The 16161-nt window shown below is 29.7% G+C and overlaps 1 protein-coding gene across 1 annotated transcript in view; it reads right to left on the bottom strand.

Annotated features, from left to right (window-relative positions):
- The window catches only part of LOC106787356 (matrix metalloproteinase-2-like), a 117925-nt gene that overhangs the window by 100270 nt on the left and 1494 nt on the right, over positions 1-16161 (bottom strand). The window lies entirely within an intron of this gene.

Genomic DNA, 16161 nt, shown 5'->3' with positions numbered 1-16161 from the left:
CATACACTTTGTTCCTTGCTATTACACACATTTAATCATACTTTCATATATTTGTTTTTACCTACTAATACACGCTCAATTTCTCTTTTACAAATATACAGTCTTTCTCTCTATCTATCTCTCTCTCTCTCTTTCACTCACTCTTTTTATCATTCACGTATTCTCTCTTTCCTTCTCTTGAATATACTTTTCTCTTACACACATGCACATACACACACACACACACAAATCCTCTTAATTCCAGAATCTTTTTACTTCTCTCTAACACTCTCTTACACTTTCTATTTCACTTTGTCTCTCTCTCTCTCTCTCACTATTTCTTTCTCACTAATTCTACTTTTCACTGACAATCAGCTTATGTTTGTTGTTCGACCAATTATATCAAACTGATACCAAATTTATGCATACCTCCATCCCACCTGTTCTTGTTAAACTACGAAACAATTTGTAAACAACACGTATATACTCTTTATATAACATACGTATACAAAAAAGAAAAAAAACCTTTTTATGATTTTTCCAAGAGCTATACGCGAGACCTTTTTTATCTTTTTTTTTTTTTTTTACTTTTTTACGTATCATCAACGCTTTTAAAAATACCGAAGGCCGAACAAGGACACCCGTTGTGTTACTCCGTTACTACTCGTTTTTCAAAATCAAAAAATAATAAAAACATTGAGATGTACTGAAATAAACAAAGGAGAAAAAAACACGTACACTAACAGAGAAAGAGAGAGATATCACTTGTGTATGTGTATGTGTGTGTGTACAAGTATTATCATTATATTTGATTTACATATTCTTTTGTATGTGTATGTATGTGACTTTTAATTTAGAATTTTTTTCTTGTTTTTATTTTGCATACAATATATTAAACTTGCATTTCTTTTATTTATGCATGCATGCAACATTCTCTTTTATATATATTATTGTTATTATTATTATTTTTAATTTAAATATATAAATATGAGAAATGAATTATATATCGCGTAGAAATAATTTATTCGAATTGACGCATGCTTAATTGTGGTGGTTGTATGTAACTGTATACGTATGATTAAATTTGTCGTCATAAAACTTTATCATTAATCCAAATAAAATCAAAAAAAAAAAGAAAAAAATGTCATTACTAACGTCATTACCAACGTCATTTAATTTTTCTGACTAATTGTAAGATTATGAGTTCATATAATAATTTTATTATCAATTCATTATCGTCATCGTTTAGAATAAATTATTATTATTATTATTATTACTAATACTATAATGCCATCCTTATAGAAAAATTCTTAAAACCCATTGAACGAGAATGTTACCAATCACTGTGGTCACTTTGTGGTAATACTTAAGAAAAAAAAAAAACAACGAAGAAGAAGAAAAAATATTCCATCAATGGGATTACTACGAAAAATATGACATAGCAAGAAAATAATAATAATAATAATATTAATAATAATGTGCGTATAGAAACATATATGAGGGAACTATAAAATATACAAATTTACGTCATTTTACTATTCCAACTAATATTATAATAAATACTACGAATTAATAGAAAAATTTTTATATTATACCAATGTTATCACCCTTCCTATCATTATTATTATTATTAAAGTGCAATACTTATAGAAAAATATTACCAATCACCGTTGGTCATAAGAAAAAGAAATACAAAATAAAATATTTCAACGATGGATTACTATGACCAAAATTAAAAATACAAATAATACAAATTATATATATGTAAAATACAAAAATTAAATATAATATAAATATAATATAAAATATATAAGTTTGAATGTAGAACGTTATGGCAACCGCACGTGGAAACGAATCGATCGGACATGACTCATGAAACATCCGGCTTCTTTTCATCTCTCTCTCTCTCTCTCTCTCTTTTTTCTTCTCTTTTTCTATCTTTCTCTCTTTCTCTCTTCGTTTTATCGATTGTACGAAGTTTCGGGCAGCTATTGAATTAAGAGTCGAGTAATAACACAGTAAACCGTGGGGGTTGAAATAAATGGATGGTTGGTTGGTTGGATGGATGGATGGTTGGTTGGTTGGTTGGTTCTGTCATCTCATCTCCGTAGAAAAAAAAAAAAAATGGTTAACATTCGAGTTAAAAAAAAATGTAAATTCCATTCGGTGAAAGTGTAGAATTCGTAGTTGCAATACATCGGTCATAAAATGCAAGAATGCAAATGCATCTCTATTCGAACTGTTGAATTCGATTGAATTTGTTGAATGATTGTCTTTTTTTTTTGTCATTTGTCGGACTAGGTAATTATTGCGAACGATTTAAAATTTACATCACGATAATATTAAAACAATTGTTTCTTTCGTATCGAATAAATTTATAAAACTGTCATACAATTTTGTTGTTGTTGTTGTTGTCAATTAAATAAAAAAAATAAAAAGAACAAGATGAAAATGATTTTAAAAATCAAGCAACGTTATTAATCGTACAGGTGGTAACACTGAAGAAGAATCTTTCGATAAATTATTTCTAACAATAGAAAAACTTTTCGCAATTATTACACAAATGGTAATAACAGTCATAGTAACTATTACATAGTTTCGAAATAGAATCTCTACTGTTGGAGGTCGAATGAAAATGAGGACGATGCAATTATGCTACTTCTTCGTTAAAGATTAACTCTCGAAAAGATAATTCATCTTTTGTTTCATGCTTCAATGGTGTCTACAAGAGAAAGATAGATAGATAAAGATGATAGAAATTATTACTATCTATATATGTATCTGTCAATCTATCTATGTACATGTGTGTGTATGTGTATGTGTGTGTATGTGTATGTGTGTGAAAGAGAGAGAGAGTGAAAGAGAAGAAGCAAAGAGACAATGAAAGTGCAATCTTTTCAACTATTCGTGATGGTGTTCAACGTGTTAAGGTATGCACAGGTAAGGGGAAAGATGGGAATGTAATCTCAAACGACAGCAATTCGAGACCAGTTTCGTCGATTAAGGTCGAACATGAGAAAGAGAGAGAGAGAGAGAGAGAGAGAAAGAGAAGAGTAACACAAGATGTTTGTATACGTGAAATTAACTTTTAACATTTTTCCTATTTATTTATTACCTTTGAAAATATTTTTTTATTGGTATTTTATATTATATACAAGTATATAGTATAATGGATTGTGTATCGTTATATTAATTTTATTATAATATAATGTAGAGTCAAATTTATTCTATAATGTATATATATATATGTGTTTGTATTTGTGAAAGAGAAAGGAAAAGATATCTTAATAGATATAATTATTTTTTGATTTTTCTTTTTGATTCTCATGAGTTCTTTACATTGTGTCAAGGTCATCATACATCTCCACCAATTAAAATGATAATGATAACATATTTTCTTTATTCTGTTAATTTCGTTCGTATTTTATAGGTTATCTTTATTAGTGTCTCTGCCTTTTTATTACTTATCTAATCTTGATATGAAAACTTTTTGTTTTTTACAGTTTCCTTAATGATAATAATAATCACTCAGTATATATATCATACACATTATTACCGATGTAATAATAGTAGTATTAAATCAATGTATTCATTATTATTATTATAAACTTTATATTAAATCATTTGTTAGTAATATCAAAATAGAGTAAAGATCAAAAAGAAAATTTCCCCAGCAAATGATGAAGAAAAAACTTCGGATAAGAAAAATTTCTAAGAAAGATACGCGTACGCGTTGAACTACTGGAGTCAAATTACTTCAAGTATAAACAAGCACTATGCTTCGTCACACGCATAATATTCCCAACTAAAGCTTCTTAGAACGCGTTCCAGAAGAGCTTTAAGAAGCTCTACGCGTTGAAATCCCTAAGGAAGAAAACCGAGAATGAAATAGGAAAATAAAAAGAAAATAAAAATGAACAAGAAAAAGAAAGAGAGAGAGAGAGGGGGGGGGGAGAAGGAATGTATCCATTTAACTGGGCTTATGAAAAGTATATAACTAGATTGCTTCTATCCGTCTCATTCTTTCTTGCACACGTAAACAACACTTAGGGAAACTTTGTAAGCTCGATTTAGAGGGAATTGTCTAAATATTTGTCGTACCTGAAGAAAATGAACGAAAGAAATTGCGTACTGAGAGAGAGAAATAAGAAAATTTCAAATGGGAAGATAAAAAATACAAATTCCACCAATTTTTGTATTCATTTCAAATTATTTATCGATCATTTAAATACTTTTTATGAATTATAAATGTAATATTCGATAAATTATGAATTGATTAATTAATTATATTTTGCAATAAAATAATTTTTATTCGTAATGTCATTTAAGTTAAACGATTAGTTCGTCATTTGATTAGTTTCGGCCATCTTGTCAATCGCCATATTGACCGGCCATATTGGCAGTCATATTGGCAGCCATATTGAATTGGCTCTAGTGTCGTTGGAAAACTCTTCATAAATGTATAACGATAGAAAATATTGATGACAGAATAATAACGATCAAAGTGATGATTAAAATAAACAAAATGACTGCCTTAACTTTATTAAAATTAATATTATTCGTAAAAATGATATTTAAATTAAGTAGATAAATACGTAAAATAAAATAAAAATGAAGAAATATAGATTAAGAAAGATGAGTGGAAGAATATAGGTTGAAGAGAAGAAAATTTTGACCATAAAGCAACGGGAATTTAAATTTTTCCGAACCGATGGAATGAAGAAGAAGAAGAAGAAAAAAAAAGTGAATCCCAGTTGCACCCTCCCACTTTCCCGGTACCCTCTTCTTCTTGCTCATCTTCAACGTGCTCATGCATCCAAAAAAGAGAAAAAGAATGGCAAGGGATGGGGGGCTTTCGAACGGGGGGATAACGTAGCGGTGACGTACGATGGTATGAGCGGTGGCGAGGAGTGGAGAGGAGAGAAGAGGGGGTGGAGATAACCGACGGCATCGGAAGAGCAGTTTTACATCGAAACCCTGACTCTGATTTCCATAGAAATTCGCTTTTTATCCTTTTCAACGTGACCGCCCGCGTGTGCTTCGAATAGACAGGAATGAGATGAAACGGGGGAAGGAAAGGGAGTAGAAGGGGGGTTAATAAAAAAAAATAAGAAAAGGAAAGGAAAGGAAAGAACACTTATTACTTCCCGACGAAAGAAATTTCGTAAGAATAATAAAAAAAGAAAAATATGAAATGGAATATTTGAATAGTAATGGATAAATAATCCAACTAATTTAACATAACAATTACATTTCTAATTAAATACAAGTGTGTGTGTGTGTGTATAAGTGGATAGGAAATAGTATAAGCTAAATGAATGAACGTTTTATTTTGATAGAATGAAATGAAATTGACGAGCAATCGGTCGAACGTTATGAACGAGCAATTAAACGAGAAATTGTCCTACCCCGGACGAATGCATTGTCCTTCGTTATACTAACAGGTCGTCGACACCGACCACTGCAATGACAATGACTAGTTAACTTCGACATCTGGATTATTAATACCTATATATGTGTATATATGTGTGTATTTGTGTATACAATTTCCTTCTGAGAATATTTTATAATTTTTCTCTATCGTTATATATTTATTTTCATCCCAACTTCATCCCCTATTACGATAATCAATGATCAAACGAAAAATTAAAATAATTATATAACAGAAAATTGAAAATATAATAAATTTAATAATAAGTATCACCAGCACAAAATTTTTGTTTCAATAAATACTATGAAGTATGAAATAATTAAGATCTTAATACATAGTAACATTGAGAAGTTCTTAATCATACACACATACACACATATGTTCGTATCTTATATAGAAAAGCAGAGTAATTTCTCGTTAGATTAATTAAGAAAATATTTCTATAATAAGATAGGAGAAAAGAGGAAAAAAAACAAATTAGATCAATCTACGATCATTAAATTGCAAGAAAAATGAGGTCACATATAACATATAACATATAACATATGTATATATAATAAAGAAATTATCAAAAATTACGTGACCAATAGGAAAAAGATAGTTTCACAATTAACATATGAAAAAAAAAAAAGAAATAATTCAAACGAGAAGAGAATGATTACTAACTCGTGTTCGTGCATTTAATTACGAATCTTTTCCGATGATGTAAAATTAATAAAAATAAAAGGGTGACGAGACGATGAAATGACAAAAAAAAAAAAAGGAAAGAAGATAATATGAAGTATGGAAAAGAAAAAGAGATAAAAGGAAACGTTAGGAGAAAGATAACGAAAGGAATGGAAAAAGATAGAAAAAGAAAGAAATTCAACGGGATGATCCTTCGAGTGGTAAAAAAGCACGAACTGAAGATCTTTCAGTTGCAGGAACGTCACGTACCGTCGACATGGTCACGGAAATGTCAAAAGATGGTAAGAAAAGAAAAGATACGGGGTTGAAGGGGCTTCGGGGGAGGATCGGGAAAGAAAAAAACTGAATGATTGATACGATCTTTAAACGTTTTTTCTCATCTTTTTCTACTTGATTTTTCATTGATCGTCTCTCGTGTTACGTGTCGATACGAAAATCAAACTCAATTAGATTTTCTTTCTTTTTGACATATTTACAAACATTTATCTATATAACACCTAATAGAGAATATTCACATTTTTTAAAATAATAAATTATCTTATTTTATATATTGTGTTATGTGAAAAAATATAATGTGGATTATAAAATGAATATTTTTCTTACTCTCTTTATTTCTCTTTTTCACTTGTTAGATCAGCAAAGAATGACTAATGAGGGAGACACTTTTGTTAATTGAGACATATGACAGTAACAGCTGCATGCTTATATATATATATAATATATATATTTATATATACACACACCCCCATGTATATATACTCCCTTACCAACATTTTAGTTCCCCTACATACTCATAATTTTTCTTTTTAATTATTTTATACCACCATCATCATCATCATCATTGTCATTTTCATTTTCATTTTCAATAATTGTGTGTCTACAACACTCAAATGTGATATAATAATTAAATTTAAACAATCAAAAAAAAGAAAAGAAATTACTACGTAAGAAGGAAGAAAATGATTAACAAATGACTATAAAATGATGTGTATGTGTGTGTGTGTGTGTATTCGGTCAGATCGTAATACAAGATGAATCCTATTAATAGTTATAAAATGGCGTCAATTTATCTTACGTTGGCTCGAGTGAATAAACGTGAAGAAAACGTAGAAGAAGATGATGAAGAAAATGAATAATAAGAATAATAAGATGAAAAAAAGAAGAAGAAGAAAATAAAAAAAAAAAGAATAAAAAAAGGTTTAACTGGTAAGAGAAGAGGATGACTGGATATGTCTATCGGAATCACCACGAAGAACGTTTCTTCTTTGGTATAAAAGCATCGATGGGTGGGGTTTCTCAACGATGTTTGCCACATGTGTTACTAATTACGCACGGACCAACGAACGAGAAAAGATCCTATACCCATAACCATTACATATAAACCAACACCATATCATACATTAATACACGTATAATTTTATAACAATATATTTTATATTATAATAGAAATATTTCACAATATTTTATTATTTTTATTATATATTTATTTTCGATATTTTATTATTATGTTACTCGTGACGATCGATAATTCTAAAAATTCCAGATCGTAAATCTTAAATTACTTAATGCGAAGTATAAATTATTCTAATTCACTTTCCTATCTTGTATTATGCATTATATTTCTTTCTCTCTCTCTCTCTCTCTCTCTCTTTTTTATTTTCTCTCGGTCACATTATTTTCATTCGATATTTTATTCTGTTCTCGTAAAAAAGATCAAATCCAGAAAATCATAGACGTGAAACGTTAACGTTTAAACCTATCTCTATCCCACCTCACCCTCCCCCATCTCACCTCATCTCTCGCTTACTCTCATCTACGGATAATATTTAATATTCTACTCTCGTAAGATCGATCAATCGATCGATTCTAAATCAATTTTCATTCCGTGCAACAAACGTACCTACCTACCTACCTACTACCCAGACTATTTCTTCTCTGACTTTATCGCTAAAACGAAATAAAAAAAGAAAAAATAAAGGAAGAAGAAGAAAGGGTGCGTGGTGCGTGTCTTGACGAGGATAGAAAGAGAAAGAACAAGAACACGGTTTAAAGAGAAAAGAAGAAAGAAGAAGAAGAAAAAAAAAAAAGATATTATATACGCATTCTTAACGTGTTTTCTTTTGCCTACGAGAAAGAACGCGTGTATGTATGTATGTATGTATGTGTGTAATAGTGTAAAAGATCACGCACGCGTGCGAGCGTGACTCGCGGACGAAGAAGAAGTCGTCGAGAGGTTAAAAGGACATTCCATGAGAGAAAATCATTCGATGGTTAAAACAAAATTTTTGTATTTTCGTTTAACACCCTTCTCTTTCCACCACCACCCCTTACTCTCCCATTTGATATATAGTTTTCTATTGAATTATTTAATTTCATTCGATGCGCGTGTTATATATCACATTGTCGTCATATACAATTATTCTAACATATTATTTAGAATTTAGAATCGAATTTACGGGAGAAATGAAAAAATAAAAGCAACAAAAAAAAAAGAAAAATAAATAAACAATAGTGAAATAGTATGTCAAGGAGATGGATGGAAAGGGTGAGAGAGAGAGAGGGGGAAGAGATGAATTCGAATGCAATTTTCACGTGCACGATTTGTGGAAATCGATTTGGAAATAAAAAAAAAAAAAAAACAATAGAAGGATAAAGTGAAAGAACGCAAAATCAATTCGCGTACAATTTCGCACGTCCCAAGCACGGTCGATCGATTTTACGGTAAAAAATAAAATTAAAATAAATACGAATACAAAAAAAAAATGAGAAAAAGTGAACGAGAGAGAAAGAGAGAGAGGGAGAGGAGAGTGGGAATCAATTTGTATTTTGACAAACTGTGTACAATAGGCGAGTATTTCCAATATTTTGTTCATTCTCGTTTTCATCGACTAAACAAAACTAAAAAACGGAATTTAAAAAAAAAAATATATATAACAGAATAAAAAACAAGAAGAAAAAAAAACAATATACGAGTATTGATAAAAAAAAAAAAAGAAGAAAAAATAATAAAACACTTCAACCCTAATTCCCCGACCCCCATTCTTGAAGACAATTGGACGTATCAAATAAACCATCAACTTGATAATTAAATAAACGTCTTTTATCTCTTTCTATTCCATGATCCTAAACGAACAGGGAAAGTATATCGCATAAATCAAGAAAAGAGAAGAAAAAAAAGGTAAAAAAGAATGAAAAGAAACATTGATGAACGAGATCAGAACGAAAAAAAGGGAAAAGAACCGTAACGTCGAAGGGTAACGAGTTTGTTTAAGAAGGAAGGGAGAAAAGTACGGTTCGAATAAGAGAACACCATGAAATATAGTAGGGTGAAATGGAATACGGGGAGGATAGAACTAGGGGGGTACAGGAAGGAGGAAGGAAGGTTTGAAAAGTAAACTAGAACGGTGAATTATTGTCCATGGGTGTCAACGTTGAAGAGGATTCCTATCAAACACCCTAACCACCCCTCATCCCCAATATTCCAACAATTCCAACACCCTCCACCTCACCCCATCCAATCCTAGCGTATCCTACATCTGTCTCTCTCTTTCTCACTCACTCTTTTTTTTTCTCATTCCATCATCACACACGGCCGTTGGGTTTTTCCGACGGTGCGAGACGGGGGTGGGGGTGGGGGGTTTGGGTGGAGGGGGCTTTAAAGGGCAAAGCAAACGAGAAATGGTAGACCCAACGCACACGTGCAAACCCTCTTGATTGCTGTCTAGACGTAGCTGATGCTGCTGATGCTGATGCTGTTGGTGCTGGTGCTGTTACTGTGCTGTTACTGATGCTACTGTTACTGTTACTGTTACTGCATATACTGGATGCTGCTGCTGTTGCTACTGGCACCACGTTTGAATGGCTGTTTGCCTGACTGACTGACTGACTTCACGCGTGCAAACACATATATATGTATATGTATACGTGTATGTGAAAAATAAGAGTGAGAGAGAGAGAGGGAAGATCTGAAAAGCAGTATGCATAGATATAGGTTCATGTGTATGTGTATGTATGTGTGTGTGTTTGAGTGTAAGTGGAAGGGAAACAAAAAAAAAAGGAAACTTGGTGATTTTGTTTGAAACGCTGTTTGAGTAAGGGCCTCCTCCTCCTCCACCACCCCCGTCAGTCCCTATTTTTACGGTCTCTTTTTTAGTTTGTTTTTTAGAGGAGAGTTTGCGTATATGTACGTGTGATGAGAAAGAAATTAATCATTGAGAGAGAGAGAGAGAGAGAGAGATATATAACCGATTTGAAATATTGTTGTTAACGTGAAATAAAGAAAGGGAAAATAATGTATACTGATAATGAAAGTAGATAAAAAAGTAAATGATAAAAGATAACAAAATGATTGTATAAAAATAAAGAAGAATTGTAAGATTGTAAGATACTGTAATATAAATTTTGTTATAAATGGAACTTGTATTATATTGTATTGTAATAATTGTTACAGTGTTAAAGAAAATTAAAGTATGATTGAAGTATAAAACAAAAAGTTAGCTAGTTTTATTATATAATTTAATATTATAATAAATTAATTATAGTTATAATTAATTTTGTTATAAATGGAACTTATATTATATTGCATTGTAATAAGTGTTACAGTGTTAAAGAAAATCAAAGTATGATTGAAGTATAAAAACAAAAAAGTTAGCTAGTTTTAGGGTTGACACTTCGTAGTTGATGATAGAGACTAGTTTCGTGTGTTAGTATTATATACTATGATGATAAAAAAGAAGATGAAGAAGAAGAAGGCCATCACGATGAGATCGATCGATCATTCCACTTTGAGTATATAGATCTTTATAGGAGGACTTTGAAGAAGTGGAAAATTGATGATTCATGTTGCCTGACCTCGTTGACGTATCAATACCAACGTATTAATACACACACACACATATATACACAAGAGATATACAAGAATATATATGGAATTTCTCTACAAAATTTTCTTATTCGACACGATATATAACATTACATTTTCTTTTTTTATTTTTGACATTTTGATATCAACGATTAAACAAACGAAAGAAAACAATATATATTTTCAATTGAATAATATTTTTCTTTTCATTATGGGGAGAACTAACTCCGTTAAAATAATCCACACAAATAAAATAACGTATACTCTTATTTTTCTTATTTAAATGATTAATACAAATATCGAATGAAATGTAATTACAAAATCCTTACCATAAGAATCTTCCATTAGGTTTGATATATTATTATTCATTTGACGAAATATGATGGAATTTAATTTAAAAGAAAATATCGGCGAATTTTGTTTATCATCATTTTAAATACCCTTTCTTATTCTTTCATCTAACAAACGTTTTAATATTCTCTATCTCTCTCTCTCTCTCTCTCTCTCTCTCTCTCTCTTTCATACATTTAATAATCAATTATGAATAATCGTTCGAACCCGTTAGAAAGGATCGTCAATCAAACTCGAGCACGTTTTCGTCGTCACGAGCAACACGCTTGGATATTTTATCGAACCGGGATGGGGTGGGGTGGTTTGGGGGGGAGAAATAGGGAGAGAGGGATGGTGGTAGTTAAAGGGAATGCCGGAGAGAGAAAAAGGAAAGAGAAGGGGGGGCTGTGGGAAGAGGTGGTTGTCGATGCGAGGTGGGGACGAGTTTATGGGGGGTGTATGGGGCTGTAGAGGGGTATGGGGGCTTACTTCGAAACCATTAAGTCGGGCATTTATATGCGATCGGGGTCGTTAACTGCAGGAAGCGCCGGCGCGTACGCACACTAATGCATCTACCGTTTTTCTATTCGTAATATACGCTAATCCAACGCACTAACACACATAAACAAGGGCACGCATAAACACTTGTAAAGTTTTACAAGTGTGAAACGGTACAAATGCTTGCCACGTGCCGATCTGTTTTATCGACTGTCATCTATTCTTTCATAAATGTATATATTATGTTATATGGTATATAAGTGTATATGTGTAATAATGGTGTAGTTTTGTATGCGTGTCACACGGTAATTTTAAATCAAATTTTTTTTTTTAAATACATTTTATATAATAATATCACGCGTGGTTAGTTTTATTATTATTATTATTATTCAAATTGGTATTCGAATTGTTCGTATGTAAATGTTTATAGAAATAAGTGTTTGTAATAAAAAGAAATTAAATAAAAAGAAGTGTGTCCTAATGAAATAAATTAAAAAATACGAATGATAATTATTTATGATTATTTCGTTTGTGTGTGTGTGTTCGATTCTGTTCTTTCCACTTTGGTGAAATATATGTGGAACAAAGATTATTCATAGAAATGTTAAAAGGAAGCTGTAAGCGATTAGTAAGAGCCAAGAGATGATTCATCAACTAAAGGTATCTCTCTCTCTTATGCTTCCGTTTCTTCTTTGTGTTTTCTCCATTTATTTTATTCGTTTTAACTTCGTTCTGACTTCGGCATTTCCAAATCGATTTCAATATACAATTTTAATTTCTTTAATGACGTTACCACGTCATTGACTAGTCATCACAATTTCTTCTTCTTATTTGATTTCTTTTTTTTTTGTTTATATGTGGTCATCTTCGATACATCAACTGGGAAAAATTATCTTTGTCATCAATTTAAAATTATAGTTGAATTATATTTTTAATTCAGTATCACAACGTTATTCCATCAAATTTCTACTCTTTCACATTAATTCGATTATTTTTATTAAGAATTTTTTTAAATTAATATTTAATTCTTTTATTATATATGTAGAAATTTTAATGAAGAACATTTTTTGTAATACTTTACTTGTAATACACGCATAATTATTATAAATTATTTCAAATTAAAAAGAAAAACCTAATACCTTTATAATGATCGATCGATTGTACGAGAATTACCTAGTACGTGCTTTCGAGTATTTAAACAAAAATTAGATTTTCCTTCGATCACTTATCGTCGTTTACTTTTACATTATTGAGATGAATCAATGAAAGAGAGAGAGAGAGAGAGAGGAAAATGATCAATCGATCGATAAATATCGTTTAGAATCGAGCAACTTGCTTGTATGACCCTTAAAACAGTTTTTAAGTACCAATCCGTGATATTGACTGACACTGACTTTGATTATCTTCAAACTTGATTCCCCACTTGTAAAACTAAACGGAGATAAAAAGTTAGCGAAGTACGTTCGAACGAAATCTAAATCGATATTAACACTAAAACGAATTATAAATATGATTAAAAGAATAAGAAAAAACAATTAACTATTAATTATGTATTAATAATCGTGCGATTCTTACGATTAATTAAACAAAAATCTAACAAACTGTTTACAAACGTTTTAAATAATACAACACACTACGTGATTTTAATTTATTTCTTTTTTTTTTTTTTTAATTTGTTTCTTAAAAGGTAAAGCTACTTCGTGATTTTACACAAATGATTTTTAATTAAGAAACTTAACGTTAAACAACACGTTATCGTAATAATCAATTTAATATTTCACACACTGAAACGAGTAGATTAAACTTCGAATTAATAATTAAATGTTCAATTTATTAATATTTGTTGTTTATTTTTCTTTTACTTTTTCAACTTGCATAATATTTAATATTACACTTCGTATAAATAATGAAATAATAATTAAATTAATCGTCGGGGTTCTACTTATTTTTTTATGGGGATGGGGGATGGAAATGGGATTTATATTAAATACTCAACGTTCTTAATTAAATATCACGACAAATTAGAAAAAAAATATATATATATATATTATCGCGTAATTAATTAAACGTCGTTATGCTTCGAATTTTGGATTTGGCAAAAAATCACGGGGAACGTGGAAAAGGAATCCTTGAGTTAAATCGTAAACCACCGTGCATAGATCATTCATAATTTACATAACGAAAGAGATGGGAAACATCGCCATTTGGAATTGGTGAAAATTTTAATTACAAACGGAACTACATTTGCGTTTCGATTTTAATTGTAAATGAGTAGATAGAAGAAGTAAAAAAGGGGTGTACGGGGGGAGGGAGAGAGAGAGATAGAGAGAGAGAGAGGTGAGAGACATGTAAATGGAAGCTCTTGGATTTTCTCTGATTGAAAATGATATGCTGATGTAATATGACCTTATATTATATGGTTCCCATAAGAGAAATAAAGTTAGACGACAAGATGTTACAAAAAATAAAATGATATCGTAATTAACGCGAATAAATTTGTTTATTTTATTATTCACAATGTTTGTTTTACTACAACACATAGGTCGATTGTGAATTTTCATTTGATTTATTTATTTATTTAAAAAAAAAAGAAAAAAAAAAGGACATGTTGCAATTAATTGAACGAAGGAAAAATAAATCCTACCTATCTATTGGAGAAAATCCCTTTGACTCGTAAAAAAAAAAAGAAAAACGGAAAAAGGTAGAGGATCGATTTGTTCCTCTTGGAAGGTATACTTAAAATACTAATCCTTCTCGATCAAGGATCATTATCGTTGATCCTGAGTTGAATCCCTGAGAGAATGATTTATGAGATCGTTTAAAAAAAGTAATCAAGAAAAAACGAGACGATCGATTTTCTCGAATTTTTCGTAGAAAGAGAAAAAAAAAATGTAATAGAAGAAAAATTTTATTTTTACACAAACGTGTAAGTAGATTTGAAAAAATTAGAGAAACGTTCGTCATTTAAAATAGAACAATTTGAATAACAATCGTTGTGGAGGATTTTATTTTCACACATTTTCTTGTCCATTTTATTTTATACTCTGAGTGACACTAATTGAATCGTCCTAATTATATTATAATTTGTTAAATTAATGTCACAGCTGTGTTTTTAAACTATATTAAAAAAAAAAAATAAAATACTTCAATGCTATTATTATAATAGTAAATAATAATAAAAATATTTATAAATGAAATATACAAAAATGTTCTTAATTTTAATTGTAAGAATTAAAGAAAAGAATAATAAAAATAATAATAATTAAATAAATATAAAAAAAACTTATATATAAATGTGTATATTATATCAATCGATTTCATTTGTTATTTATATTTTATTTATTGCAATAATCAATAATGAAATGTTCGATTACTTTAATACTGAATTCTCGTTTAGTATCGGGAATATATTGGAAAGCAGTCAAGGTTGGCATTAACCCGATTTAAATGAAAACCTACCACAAGTATCCCAATATACATGTAACGACCCGAATTCAAATTTGGCGCCGTTGCCAATAATCAAATCCTGAGGTATGTATATATTTTAACCGAAAATGTTATCCCAAAGAATATTCATCAATTGCATGTAATACTAATAGAAATAAAACTATAAATGTATAAATTAAATTTAAATTAAAAAAAAAAAGGAGAGAGAGAAATAAAATCAAAATCAAACTAAAGTAAAACGAAATCAGGTCGTCTATCTAAAAATAATACTGCACGAAACTGTTAAACTGTTAACATTTAAAAAAGAAAAAAATCCAAATTAGAAGAACAATAAGTTTGTAAATTAAACCTTGATATAAATTTATTATCCAATTGTTGTTACTAATACTATATCATATAAATAAAATATTCAAGATAATATAATCAAGAAATAAACCAAAGAATGTGAACGATACTTAAACATGAGTAATGTACTAATCTCTGATATGAAATCTTAAAAAATCATGACAAATATGATAACACAATTTTTAAATTGTTCAATAAATAAACTAAAGGATATATAACGGTAATACAAAGTTATACACTAATCCGAGATACCTAAATCTCATTAAATTGTAGCTACACAGTTTCACACTGGAGAGTTTCGTACTTATTTATGTTAAGATATATATGTACTGGATGTTTCTAAACTAACCATTTATTTCAATAAAACAATATTATTATTTATTATACAATATATATAATCATGATTGTATAAACGATTTAATATAATATGCATTTCTAATTTCAATTGATCGTCATCGTATTAAAATATATATATATAAAAAAAAAATCAGAGAAAAAATATCTAAATAATTAAAATAAATAAAATATGTTAATACGTATAACTCAAACACAAAATATATATTATTTATAATATATATATATA

This window comes from Polistes canadensis, unplaced genomic scaffold (genome assembly GCF_001313835.1).
Source record: "Polistes canadensis isolate GaletaPanama2010 unplaced genomic scaffold, ASM131383v1 scaffold_99, whole genome shotgun sequence".
NCBI classification, from domain to species: Eukaryota; Metazoa; Arthropoda; class Insecta; order Hymenoptera; family Vespidae; genus Polistes; species Polistes canadensis.
The sequence above is the reverse complement of the archived record's forward strand: the minus strand, read 5'-3'. Positions and strand labels throughout refer to the sequence as shown.